Raw genomic sequence first — 23,203 nt, forward strand, 5'->3', positions numbered from 1 at the left:
ACTGGACCAGATGCTGGGCAACACGACAGCTCAGTGACTATCACTGTTTGTTGTGCAGACACAAGGATTTGGGCCAGTGTCTGTGGGAGTTTGTGCATTCTCCCCATGTTTGCGTGGGTTTTCTCCGGGTGATCCAGTTTCCTCCCACACCCCAAAGATGTGCTATTAGGCTGATTGGAAGAAATAAATTGTCCCTAAATTAGTTTCCCTCAATGTGGATTGCCATAAAACAATAGATAAGGGTCATGGGTGGAGGCCGGGGGACTGGTAAAGTTAAAATGGCGGCATGGGCTCGTTGGGCCGAAGGGCCCGTTTCCCGGGCTGTTTTTGTTCTTTGTTTAGTGAACCTTCACAATACTGCCTGCAATACAAGCATATCCTTCCTCAAATGCAGTAACTAAAACTGGATACAGTATTCTAGATGTAATCTCACTACAATTGTACAATTGTGAAGAGATTTCCTTATTCCTGTTCACCAATGCCTTTGCAATAATGATCAATATCAAGCAGTTGGTTAATTTCCAATTGTTCTTGAGAAGGCAGTGCAGCAGGGAATGACCATGTTGTCAATGGTGAAAGTTTGGGACAGCGCAGTTAGAAATTGGAGATTATGTAATAAAACCCCCCAATCTATATAAAGTGTTGGTAACTCTAAACTTGATCTGATGCCTCCAGCATTGACTGTTATCCAACACTGGGATTTCACAGGAAGGAAAATGGATTTTTAATCAGTAAAGGAATCAAGGGCTATGACGATAAGGCAGGGAAGTGGAGTTGAGGATTATCATTGTCCCATTGAATAGTGGAGCAGACTCGAATGGCCTACTTCTGCTCCTACGTCTTATGGTCATCTTATCATTTTATGGAAGGCAACAACACAGGAGAATGGCACAATCACCTTGGGGGACAAGAGGAAAGCAAAGACATTGATCAAAACAAATCTATTAGTAACTTTAATAACATGATACTGCTGTTTGGGCATCCTATTGTGGAAGTGTCTTTATATCCCAGAGGCTGATAATCACTGAAAGTTGTATCCGACATACCTTCTAGTTTTGGAGTGTGAAGCTGATTTGTTTTAAGTGTGGGGTCCTTCAAGTTTTTTTGAGCAATATGTCATTTAAAGACTTGCATGTGGCCCCCACAGGAAATTTGGGTTGCCTCATGTTTGTGCAGCTTTGAGGGAATAGTAACTGGGAATCCCAGAGTCACAGGGTATCCCCGCTCAACACCTAATTGATAATTATGGTTTTACAGGATCGGAGAGCGCATGGCAGAAAGATTGTAGTAGCCAGGCCATGTAGAGGCTCTTCTGTCGTGGGCTCTATCCTGTGAGGAAAAAGCTGATGATTTCCATAGATCATGAAATGATGATGAACATGCCCTTTAAAACAGCTCAATGCCCTTAACCGCAACAGAATTGTGAAGTGCAGCTTCCGTGGTTGATGTTTTGCCATGGCATGATCCCACAAATGTGGGTGGTGCCAGTTGTGTGGTGGATGTTGGACAAGACTTTAGGAGAACTGTTCTTTGTAAATGTAATGCCATAGGACCTTCAACCTCCACCCAAATCACTGGAACAGACAAAACAAGACCTCAGTCTAACATCCCATTTAAAACCTGGCACCTAACAATGAGGCACCTAACTCTGACAATGAGTGAAGTGTCAACGTGTATTAACTGAGCTAAACACTGAATAGAGAAGAAAAAATCAATTCCAACTGCTGGAAATATGAAACAGCAACCAAAAATCCTAGAAATACACAACAGGTCAATCACCGTCAGTTTATGTTTAAATAAAACAGCTTGGGTTGACAGCCATTGACTAGAACTGAAAACTGAACATTAAACAAGCACTTCTTAGGGATTGGATACAATAACACTGTGTGGGAAGGAATGACAGATGCTGCAATCACAAAGAGGAAGTTAATCACTGAGAGGTATCAGCCATAGCCCGTGGGTCGCACTGTCACCTGAGTCAAGAGCGTGTGGGCTCTGGACTCACGTCACAGATTTGAGCTCAGAATCTAAACTGTTGCTGCAGTGCAGTACAGAGGAAGTGCCATACTGTCATTGGTGCTGTACTATCATGAGATATGAAAGTGAATCTTGAGTAAATATAAAAGGTATCATAGCACCATATCAAAGAAGAATTGGGGGACCTAATGTGCACCCTGTCTTTGGATGCTACAAAGCCTCCTAAGGTTTCAAAATGGATTCTGAATGACACCCGTGGCACATAGGTACTCTTCAAACACAGAATGCACAGATATTGCACAGCATGCGTGTGTAATGCACAGATGTTGCAGAGCATGTGCACAACTAACATCTATGTTGTAAATGCTTCTGCATAAACTAACTGTTTGCAGTCAAGTGTGGGCTCAGAGAGAATAATCTTGGAATTGAGCAAGACTGGGAGAATTGGCTTACGTTACTCAGAGTAGAACAAGATGCTAGAAGAGAGAAAAGGAGGGAAAGACAGGGCACTCAGCAGGAGATCATTCCTGCAGAGGGCCTTTAGGGAGCATATCTACTGGAGAGTTGATCTACACTGCTGAATTGACCTGAAAGTCCCTTTTGCACAGTTGTATCTGGAGCCATGATATCAACAATCTGAACTTCTGTAGCAGCAACCTGAGGTTGCATAACAGCAGTTTCAGCTTTCACTGAAGTATCTCCCACCATTGGGTGGGTGCTGCTTGTGCTCTAATGGAGGCTAAGGCATTATCTTGGTTGGTTCCACAAATGCGTTGTACCCTTCCATCATGGAAAAGATGGGATCCAGATTTTATGCAAAGCCTGTGCCAAGTGTTTGTTGGACCCCTTCATGATCCGGGACATTGAATGCAGATTTGCTGGCAGACCTGCCAATTCAATCCGCTTCTGTAGCCAAACTCATCCAAGTCATCCTCTGAGTCTTCTGCAACAAAGCACATGTGCAATTTTGCTCTCTGCCAAGCTGAGTCCCGCATTATCTTTTCCTCCAGTCCTGACTGAGTGCCCATGCATCTAGTTCTGCTATTTAAGAAGGGTTGTAGAGATAAGCCAGAGAACTATAGACCAGTGAGTCTAGTGTCAGTAGTAGGGAAACTATTGGAGAAAATTCTGAAGGAGAGAATCTATTTCCACTTGGAGAGGTAAGGTTTGAGCAGGGATAGTCAGCATGGTTTTGCCAGAGTGAGATCATGCCTAACAAATTTGAATTTTATGAGGGGTAACTAAGTGTGTAGATGAGGGTGGTACAGTTGATGTAGTCTATATGGATTTCAGCAAAGCCTTTGACAAGGTCCCACATGGGCGACTTATGAAGAAGGTAAATGCACATGTGATACAAGGTAATTTGATAAAGTGGATTCAAAATTGGCTAAGTTATAGGAGACAGAGAGTGATGACTGAAAGTTGCTTTAGTGATTGGAAGTCAGTGTCCAGTGGCATACCTCAGAGATCTGTGTTGGGTTCCCTATTATTTGTCCTTTATATAAATGAGATTGATGAGGGGTGGGGGGGTGGGATTAGTAAGTTTGTGGATGACACAAAGATTGGCCGGGTAGTTAACAGTGAGGTTGAGTGTCTTGGGCTATAAGAAATATGGACGGGAAGGGCAGATAAGTGGCAGATGGAACTTAATACTGAAAAGTGTGAGGCGACACTCTTTGGAAGGATTAATTTGACAAGGAAGTATTCAACAGATGGCATGACACTAGGATGTTCTGTGGAACAAAGGGACTTTGGCATGTTTGTCTATTGAGCTCTGAAGGCAGAAGGGCATGTTAGTGGAGTGGTGAAAAGGGACACTTGCCTTTATCAATTGAGGTATAGATTACAAAAGCAGGGAAGTCATGTTGGAGTTGAGCCACAGGTAGAGTACTGTGTGCAGTGCTGGTTGCCATATTGTAAGAAGGACGTGATTGGACTGGAAGGGGTGCAGAGGAGGTTCACGAGGATGCTGCCTCAGCGGGAACATTTGAATTATGAAGAGAGATTGAATAGGCTTGAGCTACTTTCATTGGAGCAGAGAAGGCTGAGGGGCAACCTGTTTGAGTCATACAAGATTATGAAGGGCATGGACAGAGTAGGTAAGGAACAGCTGTTCCCCTTAGTTGAAAGGTCAGTCACGAAGCGACACAAGTTAAAGATAAGGGGCAAGATATTTAGGGGGAATGTGAGGAAAAACTTTTTTACTCAAAAGTTGGTGATGGTCTGGAATGTGCTGCTTCAGAGAGTGATAGAGGCGAGTGGCCTCACATCTCTAAAAAGTACCTGGATGAGAACTTGGCATATCATGACATTCAAGGTTATGGGTCAAGTGCTGGTAAATGGGATTTGGTGGGAGGTCAGGTACTTCTCATGTGTCGGTGCAGATGCGATGGGCTGAAGACCCTCTTCTGCATTGTGTGATTTCATGTGCAGGTCCCACTTCAACCCTGTCCACTAAATTATACATATTGTTGTTTTCTGAGCTGGTGGCTTTGAGTGTGAAATTGTGTAGCCAGAGTAGCCAATGGACAGCACAGGAAGCATTAGCTGCACACATATTTCAGCATAGTGACCAGGCAGCCTTCATTCACCCATATCGAATATTAATTTGAATCATTAATTGGAAGTACAAAAAATATTCTCAATAATAATTAATAATGATTATGAAACTGCTGGATTGTTGTTAAAACTTAGTCTGATTCACAAATGTCCTTCTGGGGAAGAAATCTCAAATCTGCGTCTGGCCTGCATGCATCTCCACACCCAAACTAATGTATTTGGCTCTTAACTGCCCTCTGAAATAGTCGAGCACATCACATGATTGTAGGTGGCCTACCACCACCTACTCAAGTGCAATTCTGGATGGACAATAAATGTTGAATAACTAGATGCTCATAGCTTAAGTTTTTTTTAAAGTGACTTCACTTCAAAATTACTTCATTGAATGTGAGGCATTGTAGGACATTCTGAGATCATGAAAGGTACAATGAAAATGCAAGTTTTTCTTGATTTCTAAATTAGTTGGAAGACCTGAATCTGCTTATGGGAAGCTTTTTGTTGAGGTGAAGGATAGCCTGACTGAGGTCATGGAAAATAATCAACATATTTATTCCTCCATTATTTAACCATGTCTGGCAATTTTCAATAGATGCTGATTCCACAGAGCTAAGCAGTACAGCAGCCTTTGTTTTTCATTGAGTATTGTATCACCATTGCCCTCAGTTAAATACCACTAAATCCTGTTCCTAAACAGAGAGGTATCTTTTTTTAAAAAACTCAATGTGGGCTTGGCTATTCTTGGTGCATTCATTACTGTACGGGAAAGGATACACTTTCTTTAATTTCTAATTGTTGATTAATTTTGTATTTCTTTCCTCCAGCTCTCTTCAAATGTCCAATTTCAATAGAATCTGTACTGGTCTTTCTAGAGGCCATTGTGGAATATCTTATTGTCATGGTTTGGCTACAGACTTCAGTCAGACAACCCAGCTCAGTTCTGAGGGAGAGCCACATTGTCTGGAGTGGCATTCTCCAGTAAAACCAAGGTGTGTCTGTCTGTCTTGATGTCAAAGTATTCACAGTACAGTAGGAGGTAATTTGGTCTCTCGTGTTCATGCTGGCACTGGCTCTTCAGTCTGTAGAGTCTGTACTGATCATCATCCAATTGCTCCTACTCCTGTATCCTTTTATATTCTTCCAAACGCGTCCAGTTCTCCATCTCCTTTAAATGATGTGATTTCTGTAGCTCCAATTCAGGTCTGTTTTGTATTCCTGCTTTTTGTTACTCCATTATTGGCAGCTGTGCCGTCAGTGGTTTAGGCCTTAAGCACTGGAATTCTCTCCCTGAACCTCTTTGCTCCTTCACGCTCCTTTCAGTTAAGACACTCCTTAAATTCTACCTCTTTAACCAAATGTTTGGTCACACACACAACCTCACATCTCCTTATGTGGCTTGGTACTTTACAGAAACATTTGATAATTCCTTTATCCTGTCAACCCTACTCACGTCTGCACTCGGTTCAGGCAGTAGCCCAGAGAAGACCACCTTGTCGGTTCTACTTTTTAATTCCATTCCCAGCTTCTCATACTCCCTCCCCAGATCCTCAGTCCGCACTTTGCCTACGTCGCCGGCACCCACATGTACCACCACAACCGGGTTCTCACCCTCCCACTCCAGATTCCTCTGCAGCCCAGCTGCGACATCCTGTACCCGAGCACCAGGCAGACAACACACCCTTCTGTGCACTTTGTCATTGTGACAAAGGACAGTGTCAATACCCTTCACCCCACTATCCCCAATCACTACTACGTTCCTTTTCCCCTTGTCTTTGCCTATGTCCTGCTGCATCACTGTACCGTGTGCAGTTTGCTCACCAACCTCACCTGCCTCGTCCTCTTCCAGAGTGGAAGCAAGAACCTCAAACCTGTTATGCAGATTAAGAGGCTGAGGCCTCCGCTCCTCACCCCCCTTCCTCCTCCCAGCAGCCCCCTTTTGTTCCTGACCCTTAGATTTAGACAGTCTAGAGGGGGTGCATGTCATTTGCACCCCATTGACAATGGCACCCTCTCTCCCCCTGATGAGCCTCAGTGTCTGTAGCTCAGAGGCCAGCTCATCCACCTTGAGCTGGAGCTCCTCCAGCAACCTGCACTTACTGCGGATAAAGGAAGTGAATGGGTGGCTCAGAGATTGGTGTGGGAGGAATGGGATCGAATTTATGGGGCATTGGCACCAGTATTGGGGTAGGTGGGACTTGTTCGGGCGGGATGGGGTTGGTCTGAATCGTGCTGGGACCAGAGTGCTGGCGAATCGAGTAAAGAGGACTGTAGACAGGGCTTTAAACTAATTAGGGGGGGGGAGGGTGCGAGGGTAGGTGATGTTAGGAGGTCTACAGTTAAGGATAGGGTACAGGTAAGGGAAGAGGCTGAGGATGTCCCAAGTGGTGGCGTTACGGCAAATAGGGTCCAGAAGAAGGCTGGGATGAAAGCGCTTTATCTGAATGCACGAAGCATTCGGAATAAAGTGGATGAGCTGGTGGCGCAGATCGACACAAATGGATACGATCTGGTGGCCATTACAGAGACGTGGCTGCAAGGTGACAGGGACTGGGAGATGAATGTACAGGGCTATCAAGTGTTTAGGAAGGATAGGCAGGAGGAAAGAGGGGGTGGCGTAGCTCTGCTGATTAAGGACAGCATCAAGGTGGTAGCAAGGGATGATATTGGAGCCAAAGAGCAGAAGGTGGAATCGTTGTGGGTGGAGATTAGGAACAGCAAAGGGAGGAAGACGCTGGTGGGTGTCGTCTATAGGCCCCCGAACAATGATCTGGAGGTGGGGCGGGCTGTTAACGCGCAAATAAGTGCAGCGTGCAGGAATGGGACGGCAGTAGTTATGGGGGATTTCAATCTGCATATTGATTGGTCGACCCATGTTGGACGAGGTGGGCTCGAGGAGGAGTTCTTGGAATGCTGCCGGGATAGTTTCCTGGAACAGTGTGTGTTGGAGCCGACGAGGGAGCGAGCTATCTTGGATCTGGTGCTATGTAATGAGGCGGGTAGAATTAGGGACCTTGCGGTGAAGGATCCTCTTGGGGAGAGTGATCATTATATGGTGGAGTTTCTGTTGCAGATGGAGGAGGAGAAAGTGGGTTCCCGGACACGCGTCCTTTGTTTGAATAGAGGGGAGTATGGTAGGATGAGAGAAGAATTGGCGAATGTGGACTGGGGGAGCGCGTTGGAAGGTAGGTCTGCTGAAGAGCAGTGGAGGATCTTTAAGGAGATCTTTCTTGGTGCTCAGCAGAAATTTATTCCGATGGTTAAAAAGGACAGTAGGAAGAGAGGTAATAAGCCGTGGATAACGAAGGAGGTGAAGGAAAGTGTTAAATTAAAAGCGGAGGAATTTAGAGTAGCTAAGAGCAGTGGGCGAGAAGAGGATTGGGAAAGGTTTAAATGTCAACAAAGATTGACAAAAAAGTTGATAAAGGAGGGTAGAAGAAGCTATGAAGCTGGGCTAGCGCTTAATATAAAAAAGGATAGCAAGAGTTTTTATAAATATATAAAAAGGAAGAGGCTGGCTAGGGTGAACGTTGGTCCCTTAGAGGATGAGAAAGGGGACCTAGTGGTAGGGGATGGGGATATGGCTAAGGTCTTGAATAACTTTTTTGTTTCTGTCTTCACGGAGGAGGACGTGAATAATTTGCCGGGTGTCAGCGATGGAAAGGTGGTAGGACTGGAGGGTCTTAATGACATTACTGTTACTAGAGAGGTGGTGCGCGACAGACTGGAGGGGCTGATTGTGGACAAGTCCCCAGGACCGGATGGAATGCATCCGAGGGTTCTGAAAGAAATGGCGGAGGTTATAGTGGATGCCTTGGTGGTTATTTTCCAGACGTCGCTGGATTCCGGGGAAGTGCCGGAAGATTGGAAAACGGCTAATGTTACGCCGTTGTTTAAGAAGGGTGCCAGGCAAAAGGCGGGGAATTATAGGCCGGTTAGTTTAACGTCTGTGGTAGGTAAAATGTTAGAATCCGTCATTAAGGAGGAAATTGCGAGGCATCTTGAAGGGAATTGCTTGATAGGGCAGACGCAACACGGTTTCATTAAAGGGAAGTCGTGTCTGACAAATTTACTGGAGTTCTATGAGGATGTGTCTAGGGCGGTGGATAGAGGAGAGCCGGTGGATGTGGTCTTTCTGGATTTTCAGAAGGCGTTTGATAAGGTACCTCACAAGAGGTTACTGCAGAAGGTCAGAGGACATGGAGTTGGGGGTAGGGTGTTAGCGTGGATAGAGGATTGGTTGTCAAATAGGAGGCAGAGAGTGGGGGTCAATGGGTGCTATTCGGATTGGCGGTTGGTGACTAGTGGGGTGCCCCAGGGGTCGGTGCTGGGGCCTCAGCTATTTACCATTTATATAGATGATCTGGAGGAGGGAACCGAGTGTAGGGTGTCGAAATTTGCTGATGACACCAAGATTGGGGGAAAGGCAAATTGTGCGGAGGGTGTGGAGAGTCTGCAGAAGGATCTGGATAGGCTGGGCGAATGGGCCAGGAAATGGCAAATGGAATTTAATGTTGGCAAGTGTGAGGTGGTCCACTTTGGTAGGAAGAATGGTAGGAAGGACTATTACTTACGTGGCGAAAAACTGCAGCAGGTGACGGTGCAGAGGGACCTCGGGGTCCTTGTGCATGAGTCGCAAAAACCCAGCCTGCAGGTGCAGCAGGTGGTCAGGAAGGCGAATGGGATGCTGGCCTTCATAGCGAGGGGGATTGAATATAAAAGTAGGGAGGTCTTGCTGCAGCTGTATAGGGCATTGGTGAGGCCGCAGCTGGAGTACTGTGTGCAGTTTTGGGCGCCGCACCTGCGCAAGGATATTTTGGCCTTGGAGGGAGTGCAGAGGAGGTTTACTAGGCTGATACCGGAGTTGAGGGGGTTGAGCTATGAGGAGAGGCTGAATAAACTAGGCTTGTACTCGTTAGAGTTTAGAAGAATGAGGGGAGATCTCATTGAGACGTATAAGATGATGAATGGGATGGATAGGATAGAGGTGGAGAGACTCTTCCCGCTCAGAAAGGATAGTAGGACTAGGGGGCACAGCCTCAAGATAAAGGGGGGGCGGTTTAGAACGGAGTTGAGGAGGAACTTCTTCACTCAAAGGGTGGTGAATCTCTGGAATTCTCTGCCCGTTGAAGTGGTGGAGGCTGCCTCGCTAAATATTTTTAAGAAGCGGGTTGATGGGTTTTTGATAAGAGAGGGGATTAAGGGTTATGGGGAGAGGGCGGGAATGTGGAACTGAGCCACGACAGATCAGCCATGATCTTATTGAATGGCGGGGCAGGCTCGAAGGGCCAGATGGCCTACTCCTGCTCCTATTTCTTATGTTCTTATGTTCTTATAACTTGAAATGTATTATTACATCAAAGGTGCTAGATTAATGCAAGTTGCTGTTGCTTTTGATCTTGGTTTCAATCGCTTCAATTGCTGCTTGTGGTAGAATATCCTATTCTCATAACTCTCTGTTCAAAAACTTTTCTCTTAACTTCCCCCTTTGTTCTTCCTCAGTTTCTGTTCCCTTGTGATCCATTCAGCAACCAGTGGGAAAAAGTCACCGTCTTCCCTCTCAAAATCTCCATTGCCCCAGTGCAATGATACTTCACTATTTTATCATGCCAAATGATTTTGAGGCATTTTGGCATAAGGTGGTATCCATATGCTAGTCGAGAATGGCAGACAACTGGAGGAAGCTCAATGAGCATCTCTATTATCAACCAATGTGGAGCCCAGCACATAGAACCATAGAATCTCTACAATGCAGAAGGAGGTCATTCAGCCCTGTCTGACTGACTCTCAGAAAGAGCATCTTACCTAGGCCCACTCCTCCATCCTTCCACCCTCTCACCATAACCACGCATATCTACCTAACCTACGTATCCTGGATACTAAGGGGCAAATTAGCATGGCCAATCCAGCTAACCTGTACACCTTTGAACTGTGGCAGGAATGTGGAGCACCCAGAGAAAATCCACACAGATATGGGGAGAATGTGCAAACTGTGCACAGACTGTCACCCAAGGCTGGAATCAAATCCTGGCATTGTGAGACAGCAGTGCTAACCACTATGCCACCCCTAAAATGGGTTGCTGTGGTCATTGTTAGTAAGACTAACTCTTGTATTGCAGATTTTACTGGTTGAATTTAAATTCCACCAGCTGCCATGGTGGAATTTGAACCTGTGTCCCCAGAGCATTAGCTTGGGCCTCTGGATTGCTAGTCCAGTGATAATACTACTATGCCACTGGCTCCTTTTGACAGATTGCTACCTGGAATGAGTCGGCTGTCGGGGTTGATCCCTGAACCTGATAATATGATTCATACATGTGTTGTAATTGGTTGTTGACCCCTCAATTTAGCAATTGTGCCTGAGGTGTTGGGTGAACTGAAGACAGGAATTAAAGGAACAGTATTTGCTTGTAAAGTGCAAGTGACATTTCCACCTTAATGTTGGGATGGCACATGAATGATTGTAAACCAAAATTAAGCTAAACTGGCAACTGGGTAATCCCACTTGAACTCCTTCTGAGTTCCCACCATCACCATAATAATGTGCACCCAGCCATTTTGGTCTAGTCCTGTAATTTAAAGGTTGAGGCACAAACAAGGCTACAGATCCCAGCAACGGCTATAGTGTTCCCACGAGTTCGTTTCCACTCCAGTTCCCTACTTGGGGACCAACTATCATACTGGCATCTCCCTGATCATAGAATATTAAAACCTTACAGCACAGAGAGAGGCCATTCAGCCCTCAATGTCTATGCCAGCTCTCTGAAAGAGCTCTCCAGTTTAGTCTCAAGTCCCAGATTTGTAATTTAATCCAGTCAAATTAGTCCTCTTCAAGTAGATGGCTTTGGAATCTGATGCCACTTCCCTTGCAGATCATCTGATCCAAATCTTAACAACCTTCTGTGTGGAGAAATTTCTCCTCATTTCCCTTCTAATTCTTTTACTAATTATATATGCCTAGTTACTGATCCACTTGTCACAGGAAAGCGGCATCAAAAGCCCTTATCAATTTGAATCACTTTAATAAGTCTCCTCTTATCTTCTGTGTACTTAATAGAATGATCCCAGCTTTTCCAATCTCTCTGTATAAATAAACCCCAATGTGCCTGGTACCATCCTTGTTAAACCTCCTCTGTAATCTATCTGTGCAACACGAATTGAGGCTGAACCAATGATTTGCAAATGTTTATATGAATTCTTTGCTTTTGTATTCAGTGCCCCTAATTACAAAGTTAAGTATCCCATAAGCTTTCTTAACCACCTTATCAACTTACGTGGACAATTCCAAAGATTTGTGAATATGTACCCAAGATCACTCTTTGAAAACAGTCCCATTCTTTTACTGTTTCCCCATGTTGTTTCTCCAAACTGCATTACTACACAGTTATCTGGAATAAATTATATCTTCAATTGTCTGCCCATTTCACCACTCTCTACGTCGTCTTGAAGTATGTGACTGTCTTGCTCATTATTTACTACATTGACAAGAGGTTGTACTCCCATCACCTAGGTCGGGTCACATATGTATAAGAAGGGAAGTATCTTAATGTCTAACCTTGGAGACCCTACTGGTACATGTGGATGATTGTCCACACAGATAGTCCTCACAGACTAAATAGAAGGAATCCAACCTATAGGCCACTCTGTCAACTTCCTCCTAATATCAACAAAATGATGAAAAGAGTCATCAATAGTACCATCAAGTCACTTGTACTTAATAACCTGCTCACTGATAGTTCAAGTTCTGTCTGAAATACCTGGTTCCATAAATCACTTTGCTTTGGTATTGAACATAAGGCCAAGTACCAGAACTGCTTTCCATACCAACAGTGTAACCAAATATGGCACTAAAAATGGTGAATGAAAGTAATGTCAGTAGGAAGTTGAAAGGAAAAACCTCTGTTGTCTGGTGGCATAAAATTGAGGATAATTGGAGTTGTTGGAAACCAGCCATTACAACTCCTATATAAACTGCTAAGAGTTCTCAGCAAAGTATCTGTAGCTGCCTAATCAATGCTCTTCTCACCATCCTAATATCTAGCTTAATTCACAATGTGTCCAATTACGAGAGGTATCTATGCCCGTTCTGCAATAGAACCTAGACAAAATCCATGCTTTTGCTAGCAAGTGTAGATAATATTCAATAAAGAAAGACTTGTATTTTTATAGCATTTTTCGTAACCACAAGATGTCCCAAAGCATTTTGTCGGCAATGAAGTACTTTTGAAGTATAATCACTCTGTAATTGCGGAAAAATGGAAGCCAATTTACATACAGTAAGCTCTCACAAAGAGCTATGTGATAATCATCAGACTCTCTGTTCTTGTGACACTAATTGTGGGATAAATATTGGCCAATATAATTCCCCTTCTGTTCTTTGATAGAGCAAAATTAAATCTTTACCTGTGAGTGTCAGTTTAACGTCTCATCTGAAAGACTGCACTTCCAACAGTGTAGCTTTCCCTTAATACTGCAATAATGTCAGCCTTCCTGACGTGGGATTTGAACCCACAATCTTATATTTTAGGGCAAGAATCCTACCCACTGAACCATTGCTGCTTATCTTGCCACCCAAATGTCAGGTAATGATCATCTCCAGCAGGAAAAGTCCAACCGTCTCCCTCTGAGCTTCAACAACTCCAACTTTGCTGAGTACCCCACCATTACCACCATAATGAGATGATCTTGACCAGAGGTTGAATTGGTCAACCAATACTCTGGGCATGAGAGTGAGTAATTTGCAACTTGGGACTTACCCCCGATCCCTCAGAATCTTTCCACCATTTACCAGGACCCAAGTCTTGAATATAATGGAATCGTCATCTGGATTGGTGCAGTCATTACATTCCAAGCTATTACTGTATAAAGTTAGCTGCTCCATTTTATCAGCTTCCCTCCTGGAAATACCACTCTGTCCATCACTGTGGCTACTGATGTGTTATTGACAGGATCCTAGCAGTAACTGACAAAATTACGTAAACAGCATCTCCTAAGCCCACAACCTCTATTACTGAGAAGCACAAGAGCAGCATTGATATGGGAATATAATCACCTTCAAGTTCCCCTCCAAGTTGCACACCATCCTGACTTGGAATGGTATCACTGTTCCTTCATTGTAATTTGTTCAATCTCCTGGAAATCCTTCCCTAACTGCATTTTGGGAGCATGTTTATCCCGTGGAGTGCTGTGGTTTAAGATGGCAGATCATTTGGGGGAGGAAGTTGCAAGTGGTGGTGTCATGCGTCTGCTACCCTGGTCTTCTAGGTAGTAGAGGTCACAGGCTGTCGAAGGAACCTTAGTGACTTGCTGCAGTGCACCTTGTAGATGGTACGTACTGCAGTGAAGAAGGGAGCGAATGTTTAAAACTGAAGCACATCGGAATTTGTGGAAGGCATTGCAATCCCAGACAACCATGTCTGCAGAAAGTGTCTGTAGCTTAGGCAACTTTGTCTCAGAGTTGCTGAACTGGAGTCTGAGTTGAAGACATGGCAGATATTAGGGATGGGGAACAATATTGGGACACCTTGTTCCAGGAGGCAGCCCTTAGGTTGGGCAGAACCTTAGAGTTGGGCAGTAGTTAGGGACGGGGGATGTGACTGTGAGTCAGGCGGATAAGTGGAACCAGCATGTAGTGATGGAGGAGCCTAGGCCCTGACTTTGTCAACTGGTACAAACTGCTTGTTACTCGTGTGGATGAGGAGAAGCGACTGGCAGGGAACAAAGAGGAATGTGATTATGATAGGAGACAGTTTGGAGGATTGATACTGTTCTCTGCAGTCAAAAGCATCAGTCTAGGTGGCTGTGTTGCCTGCCAGGTGCCAAGCTAAAGGACATATGCTTGGAACTGGAGAAGAACTTGCAGTGGGAAGTGGGACATCCAATGTCGTGGTCCATGTAGGTATCAACGACATAGATAGGACTAGGAAACAGGTTCTATATAGGGAATATGAGCTGTTAGGAGCTAAGTTAAAAAGCAGAACCTTAAGGTTAATAATCCCTGGATTATTACCTGAGCCACAAACAAATTGGCTTAGGGTAAATAATATTAAAGAGATGAATTTGTGGCTCAAACTTTGAACGGGAGAAATGGGTTTTGATTCATGAGGCACCAGTGGTGGGGAAAGTGGGAGATGCACTTTTGGGACGGTCTACATTTGAATCTTGTTGGGATTGGCAAACATATATAACTAGGGCAGTAGAGAGAGTTTTAAACTAAATAATGGGCATTCTAGAGTGTGAAAGGCAGGGACAGAACATACAATTGTAATAGTGCACCAGTAGATGAAGCTGAAAATGATTTTAAAAAAAGTTTAAAGCCCTGTATCTGAATGTGCACAGCACTTATAACAAAATTGATGAATTATTAGCACAGGTAGAAATAAATATGTATGGCCGATAGACGTTACGGACATGGTTGAAAGATGACCAAGGCTGGAACCGGAATGTTGAAGTGTTTGTGACATATCTGAAAGATAGGAAGTTAAGAAAAGGTATTTTTTCATAATTATCTGAAACAATTAGAAGTAGCTCTGTTAGTTAAGGATGAACGAAGATCTTAGCTTGAAAGAACAAAATGTAGAATAAAAATAAGTGAAGCCAATTTATGGGAGTAGTTTTATAGGCCCCTTAACAATAGTTACCCTGTTGGACAGAGCATAAAGGAAGAAATAAATGGGATATGTAAGAAGGCACTGCAATAATCATGGGTGACTTTAATTTATATGTAGAAGGGGAAAATCAGATTGGCAAAGGTATCCTGGAAAATGAGTTCATCAAATTTTTGGGACAATTTCTTTGAACAGTACATTCTAGAACCTACCAGGGAGCAGGCTATCCTAGACCAAGGAATGTGCAATGAAACAGGATTAATCAATAACCTCATGGTAAACAAGTCTCTGGGTGACAGTGATCGCAATATGATAGAATTTCACGTTTAGTTTGAAATGGAAAAGTTTGGGTCCATTACTAGAATTTTAAACCTAAATAAAGGTAACTATGTGAGTATGAAGGTAGAGCTGGCTAAGGTACCCTGAGAAATTAGGTTAAAAAATAGCACAGAGGAGTTGCAGTGGCAGGCTTTTAAGGAGATATTTAATAATGCCCAGAAAAGACTTACCCACTGAGAAAGGAAAGCTCTTTGAGAAGGATACATCATCTGTGACTAAATAAAGAAATCAAGGCTAATATTAAATTGAAAGAAATACTGCATAAATCCGCAAAAGCTAGTGATCAATCAGAGGATTGTACAGATTTTAAGATCCAGCAAAGAACAACTAAAAAGACAATCAAGATGCAGAAAGCAGAATATGTGAGAAAGTTAATAAATAATAGCAAACGGATAATAAAAGTTTCTACACATATTTAAAAAGAAAAAGAGTGACTAAAGCTAGTGTTGATTCTCCAGACAGAATCTGAGGAATTTGCTAGTGGAAAACAAAGAAATGACAGAGGCATTTTCACGGTAGGGGACTTAATAAACTTCACAAAGGTTCTTGAAGACTGAAATGCTAGGGAGAGATGAACTTAATACAATCAACATAATCAGGAAAGGTGCTCAGAAAACTATTGGACCTAAAGGCTGACAAGTCCCCAGAACTAAATGGCCTGCACTCTAGGGCCTTAAAAGAAGTAATGACTGCATTGGTTATAATCTTCCAAAATTCCTTAAATCTGGAAAGGCTTCAGCACATTGGAAAATAGCAAATGTAACACCTTTATTCAAGAAAGGAGGGTGGCAGAAAACAGGAAAGCAATGGCCAGTTAGCCGAACATCTATCACAGGAAAAGTGCTAGGGTCCATTATCCGGTGACACGGTGGCACTTCTGCTTCATAGCGCCAGAGGCCTAGTTCAATTCTGCACTGAAATTCCGCCATTTATTTGCATCACAAGTAGGCTTACATTAACACTTCCTGGAATTTTACCGGCGCGCCAGCCCGATTCCTGGGCGAGGCTCGGACAATGGTATTCTCCGTTGGCCTTGGGCAGGATCGTATGAACGTTGGGGGGACAGGCTGGTAAAATTCCACCCACTGTAATGAAGTTACTGTGAAAATCCCCTAGTTGCCACACTCCGGTGCCTTTTCAGATACACTGAGTAGGAATTTAACATGGCCAATGCACCCAAGAAGCACGTCTTTTGAACTGTGGGAGGAAACCGGAGCATCTGGAGGAAGTCCATTCAAGCACAGGAAGAATATGCAAGCTCCGCACAGACAGTGATCTAAGCTGGGAATCGAACCCAAGTTCCTAGCACTGTGAGGCAACAGATCTAACTACAATGCTGCCATGACTGACCGTGTGGAGATTGCACATTCTCCCCACGTCTGCATGAGTTTCCTCCAGGTGCTCCAGTTTCCTCCCACAGTCCAAAGATGTGCAGGGTAATGGGGATAGGGAATGGGTGGGATTGTTGTCGATTCAGACTCAGTGAGCCGAATGGATTCTATGACTCTATGATCAGGCATAGCCAACGTGACTTTGTGAAAGGGAAATCATGTTTAACTAATGTTGGAGTTTTTTTTAATGAAATAACATTCAAGGTGGATAAAGGATAAATGTGGTGTACTTGGATTTCCAAAAGACATCTGATAAGATCCCATCAAAGATAGTACCATCAAGATATTAGCACATTTGTAGAGGGTAACATTTTAATATGGATAAAGGATTGGTTGACTAATAGGAAGCAGAGAGTTGTGATATATGGGTATTTTTCAGATTCTCAAGATGTAACTAATTGAGTTACAGGGATCCTCAACTATATATGAACTATATTAATGACTTGGATGAAGAGAGCAAATATATAGTAGCTAAATTTGCCGATGACAGCAAGATAGATAGGAAAGTAAGTTGTCAGGTGAATGTAGGGAGTCTGAAAAGGGATATGGACAGTTTCAATGAGTGGGCAAAAATTTCACAGTTGGATTATAATGTGGGTAAGTGTAACTGCAGCAAGACATCTCTGCTCCTGTACTTGAATCCTCTTGCAAATGAAACATGACATACTATTTGCTTTCTTCACTGCCTACTGCATCTGCGTGCTTACTTTTAGCAAATGGTGTCGAAGGACACCCAGGTCTTGCTGCCCATTCTGTTCTCCCAATCTATAGTTGTTCAGGTAATAAGCTGCCTTTCTGTTTTTGCTACCAAAGTGGATAACCTCACATTTATCCAGATTATACTGCATCTATCATGCATTTTCCCACTCAATTTGTCCAAAACATGTAAGCATCTCTGCATTCTTCTCACAGCTCACAGGTCACCCTCCCACCCAGCCCACTGTCATCTGCAAATTTGGAGATATTATATTTAATTCCCTTTTCTAAATCACTTATATACATTGTGAATAGCTGAGGTCTTAGCACTGATTCCTACAGTACCCTGCCTGCCTACCTACCATTTCGGAAAAGACCTGCTTATTTCTACTCTTTGTTTCCTGCCTGCCATAATCAGATAAGCCACGATTTTGTTGATGATGGATCATGCTGATAGGGCCAAATGGCCTACTGCTGCTCCTATGTTCATTTGAATGTTCCAGGGGTTGTTTTTGCCTTATTACCACAGTGACTACAATTCAAAAAGTACTTTGATAACTGTAAAGCTCTTTGAAACATCCCAAGACTATGAAAGTACTACATTCACAAGTCTTATTTTCTTTAGGAGCAGGAGCCTTGGGTGATTTTTTTTTTGCAATTTTTCTAACCCAGCAAAACATTGAAGTCAATTGCCACATCATCAAAGTCTGCTCCAGTTACACTGAACTGAGAGCAGCCAAATCAGGATGGACCAAGGTCTAAACCTGGGCCTCCTTTATGACTCAGTTTTTGTTTTAGTTGTGTGCTGTTTGAACCATTTTTAACCAACTTGGCATGGCCCACAGAACAAATGACACCCTGCGCGGGATTTTACGATCTCACTCGGGCGAGACTGGAAATTCATAACCTAGGTCAACAGAGATTTCCATTGTCATACCCTTGCCGATTCCGTTGCAGACAAGGTGATAGAGTTCCAGCCCATGTGTTTAATGTAACAACGTTCACAAGTGCTGAGCGCAAACAAATGAGGCATCCTTGGGATGTCAGTTGCGGATATAGGCCCTAATTTTACCGGATTTTTCAGGGCAGCTGAGGCCCACAGAATGGCGCTCCCTGTTGGCCTTGTTGCAATCTTACGAACCTCTGGCAGGCATGCCGGTGAAATTTTGGCCACAATGTTCAGAATAATACAGATATCTCAGAGACCCAAAATATTTTCAGTCTCTAAAGGTGATCATTCCAAAAGGACTGTTTGCTCTGCGGTGCCCCCAGTGCCACCTCAGTTTGCTACAGTGCCTTTCCATACTAGCAGAGGAGATGCAACACCTGCCATTTCACCTCCCTTTTTAACATTCAAGGCCCAAAACGCTCTTTCTAAATGAAACAGCAACCCTGTACTTGTGATTTAGTGTACAGTATTCAGTGTAAACAATGTGACCTCTTCCACGCTGGCAGCCTAAATGCAGACTGCATGATTACTTTGCAGATAACTGCTGTTCAGCCCAAGTGGGACCCCGAGCTTTCAGTTCTCCACATTGCCCCCACTTTTACCTTTAATCCCTGAGTGCTAGTGTTTCAATGAAGCCCAAAGTAGACTCAAGAAACAGCACCTTGTCTTTCAGTTAGATACTTTATAGCTTTCTGAACTCAACAGTGAATTCAAAAATAATGACCGGCATGGTGGCACAGTGGTTAGCCCTGCTGTCTCAGCACCAGGGACCCGAGTTCAATTCCACCCTTAAGTAACAGTCTGTGTGAAGTTTGTACATTCTCTCCAGGCCTCGTGTGGGTTTCCTCTGGGTGCTCTGGTTTCCTCCCACAGTCCAAAGATGTGCAGGTTACAAGGGTTGGTCAAGCTGAATTTCCTCTCAGTGTCAAGGGGACTAGCAGTGTAAATACATGGGGTAATCGGGATAGGGCCTGGGTGGTATTGTTGTTGGCTCAGGCTTGATGAGCCAAATGGCCTCTTTCTGCTCTGTAAAGATACTATGATTTTATATTTGTTTCCTGTTTCTTTCCTGTTTTAGCTTTCTTTCCTCTTATTTTCATTACTCTGTTCAGCTGGCAGTGAACCTGCCATTTCCACCTCCTCAACACAAATCATTTGTTTCTTTACTTGTCGCATTAGCACTCCCTTTGACCTTGCACAGTGAAACTTTTTACCACTTAATCTCTCTTGCCTTCCACTCTATCACGGATATTCCCTTTTGTTCTCTCCCTGTCCACGACCCCCAGCTCCTATCTCCTCTTATATATCCCTTATCTATTTATTTGTAGCCAGATATTACTCCCACACTATTCCCTCTGCTGTCCCTCAAGGATCTTTACTTGGCTGCGTTCTATTTCTCAAGTACATGCTGCCTCACGGAGATATAATCTAAATACAATTACAGATTCAGTGGCCCCAGCTCTACCTCAGCATCCTCTGTTGTTTCTGTATTGTCAGGAATATTATTGAAACTTATAGGATACTGCAAGGCCTAGATAGAGTGGACATAGAGAGGATGTTTCCACTAGTAGGAAAAACTGAAACCAGAGGGCACAACCTCAGGCTAAAGAGACGATCCTTTTATACAGAGATGAGGAGAAATTTCTTCAGCCAGAAAGTGGTGAATCCGTGGAACTCTTTGCCATTGAAGGTTGTGGTGGTGTCTTTAAGACAGAGATAGTTAGGGTCTTGATTAATAAGGGGATTAATAAGGGGTGAATGGGCTATCACTAAACCTCGTTTGAGTCAACTGATCCATGGCAGGCATGAAAACTCTGGCTACTTTGCTACTTCATCTCCTTCCCTCACCCCTCAGCAAGGGCAATAAGCCCAGCTGGAGCACTCTAACTGCTAGCCTAGCTGAGATCAGTGAATCCAGCTCTAGCTGGAAGTCAAAGTCTGATCTAGTGGGTTGGTCTTTTCCCTACTTTGAAAAATTATGAAGAAAAGACAGGAGAATGGGGATGAGAAAAATGTCAGCCATGATTGAATGGCAGAGCAGACTCGATGGGCTGTGTGGCCTAATTCTGCTCCTGTGTCTTATGGTCTATGGTTCTATGGTCAGGCATCTTCAATATTGGATGAGCAGGAATTTCCTCCACTTAAGATTGAGGCCATTGTCATCCCCTCTGCAAACACTTTCCTGCAGCCACTACCCTCATCCCTCTTCCAGGCAATTGCCTGAGGCTTAACTAGATTGTTTGTAACCTTGGTGTTATATTTGACCCCAAGCTTTTGTTCATACCCACATCATCACTAAGATTGCCTATTTCTACCTCCCACATTCTAGTCTCTGTGAACTTGAGGTCATGTTCAGCTTGGTTGCTCATGTCCTATTTCGCACCAAATCCTGTTCACCTATCACCTCTGTACTCGCTGACCTATTTTTCTTTTATTAATTCATTGGACATGGGCATTGAACATAAGAACATAAGAAATAGGAGCAGGAGTAGGCCGTCTAGCCCCTCGAGCCTGCCCCGCCATTCAATAAGATCATGGCTGATCTGTCGCGGCTCAGTTCCACATTACCGCCCTCTCCCCAGAACCCTTAATCCCCTCTCTTATCAAAAACCCATCAACCCGCGTCTTAAAAATATTTAGCGAGGTAGCCTCCACCACTTCAACGGGCAGAGAATTCCAGAGATTCACCACCCTTTGAGTGAAGAAGTTCCTCCTCAACTCCATTCTAAACCGCCCCCCCCTTTATCTTGAGGCTGTGCCCCCTAGTCCTACTATCCTTTCTGAGCGGGAAGAGTCTCTCCACCTCTATCCTATCCACCCCATTCATCATCTTATACGTCTCAATGAGATCTCCCCTCATTCTTCTAAACTCTAACGAGTACAAGCCTAGTTTATTCAGCCTCTCCTCATAGCTCAACCCCCTCAACTCCGGCATCAGCCTAGTAAACTTCCTCTGCACTCCCTCCAAGGCTAAAATATCCTTGCGTAAGTACGGCGCCCAAAACTGCACGCAGTACTCCAGCTGCGGCCTCACCAATGCCCTATACAGCCGCAGCAAGACCTCCCTACTTTTATATTCAATCCCCCTCGCTATGAAGGCCAGCATCCCATTCGCCTTCCTGACCACCTGCTGCACCTGCAAGCTGGGTTTTTGCGACTCATGCACAAGGACCCCGAGATCCCTCTGCACCGTCGCCTGCTGCAGTTTTTCGCCACGTAAGTAATAATCCTTCCTACCATTATTCCTACCAAAGTGGACCACCTCGCACTTGCCAACATTAAATTCCATTTGCCATTTCCTGGCCCATTCGCCCAGCCTATCTAGATCCTTCTGTAGACTCTCCACACCCTCCACACAATTTGCCTTTCCACCAATCTTGGTGTCATCAGCAAATTTCGACACCCTACACTCGGTTCCCTCCTCCAGATCATCTATATAAATGGTAAATAGCTGAGGCCCCAGCACCGACCCCTGAGGCACTCCACTAGTCACCATCCGCCAATCCGAATAGCACCCATTGACCCCCACTCTCTGCCTCCTATTTGACAACCAATCCTCTATCCACGCTAACACCCTACCCCCAACTCCATGTCCCCTGACCTTCTGCAATAACCTCCTGTGAGGTACCTTGTCAAACGCCTTCTGAAAATCTAGAAAGACCACATCCACCGGCTCTCCTCTGAGCCCATCCCTAGTTGCCCTTGAGAAGGTGGCAGTCAGATATTCCCATTTGCTCCCAGTAAAGCGATGCCTTGATTTAAAAATTCTTATGCTTGTTTTCAAACTCCTCCATTTCCTCGCTTTCCTTAAACCCATGCTCCTTTAATTCTGGCGTCTTGACAATCCCTGATTTTAACTACTCTACCACTAGTGGCTGTGCCTTTAGTTGCCTAGGCCCCAGGCTCTGGAATTCCCTCCCGACATCTCTCCATCTTTATATTGCTTTCAAACATTACTTGAAACCTATCTCTTTAACCAAGCTTTTGGTCATCTTCACTAATATCTTCATATGTGGTTTTCTGTTACATTTTATACCGCTGTTGTGAAGCACCTCAGGATGTTTTACAACATTATAAATAAACATTGTTGTTGTTATTGTGTTGATGTTGTTGTTGTGCTGAAGTCAGTGAATCTGAAAGCTTCTTGGACATGTCCAATGATGCTGTCCCTCTTCATTGTAATCATCTCTTAGTCATGTTGTGTCAGAGGAGAACGAACATCTTTGCTCCACTGTGACAGTGGGTGTGATCAGATGTTTGTTGATGTTTGTCATGGAAGTGAACTGACGCCTGTATGCAGGTCTACATTCCCGAAGAAATCTATGCGCTGTGATTAGGAGTGGAAAGGGAGTAAAACTTGCATTTCTTTAGTGCCTATTACAATCTCAGGGTATTTATAGTAGTGGATTACTTTTGAAGTGTAGTCACCGTTGTAATATCTGAAACGCAGCAAACAGTTTGTGCAGGATAATATTCCACCACAAAAAGCAATGAGATAATAATCAGCTCATCTATTTTAGTGACATCGCTTGAATGGTAAATATTGGTAAATACAGGACACTGGAAAGAACTCTCCTATCTACACTTCTTTCAAGTGATATTGTGGGGTCTTAATAGGGTATCTCAGTTTAATGTCTAATCTGAAGGATGACACCTCCAACAGTGCATGCAGCACTCCCTCAGTATTACAC

The 23,203-nt window shown here is 43.9% G+C and overlaps 1 protein-coding gene across 6 annotated transcripts in view; it reads left to right on the forward strand.

The window, feature by feature from the left end:
* The window catches only part of hipk2 (homeodomain interacting protein kinase 2), a 285,854-nt gene that overhangs the window by 83,576 nt on the left and 179,075 nt on the right, over positions 1-23,203 (forward strand). Inside the window, exon 1 of one of the 6 annotated variants that reach the window (XM_080190637.1) lies at positions 5,498-5,522. The exons of the other annotated variants lie outside the window; for them this stretch is intronic. The gene's annotated coding sequence lies outside the window, so the exon portion shown is untranslated. Of the gene's footprint in view, positions 1-5,497; positions 5,523-23,203 lie in introns of those variants that run through there. 6 annotated transcript variants of the gene reach the window in all.

This window comes from Carcharhinus amblyrhynchos, chromosome 6 (genome assembly GCF_965287045.1).
Source record: "Carcharhinus amblyrhynchos chromosome 6, sCarAmb.v2.hapA, whole genome shotgun sequence".
In the NCBI taxonomy this organism is placed as follows: Eukaryota; Metazoa; Chordata; class Chondrichthyes; order Carcharhiniformes; family Carcharhinidae; genus Carcharhinus; species Carcharhinus amblyrhynchos.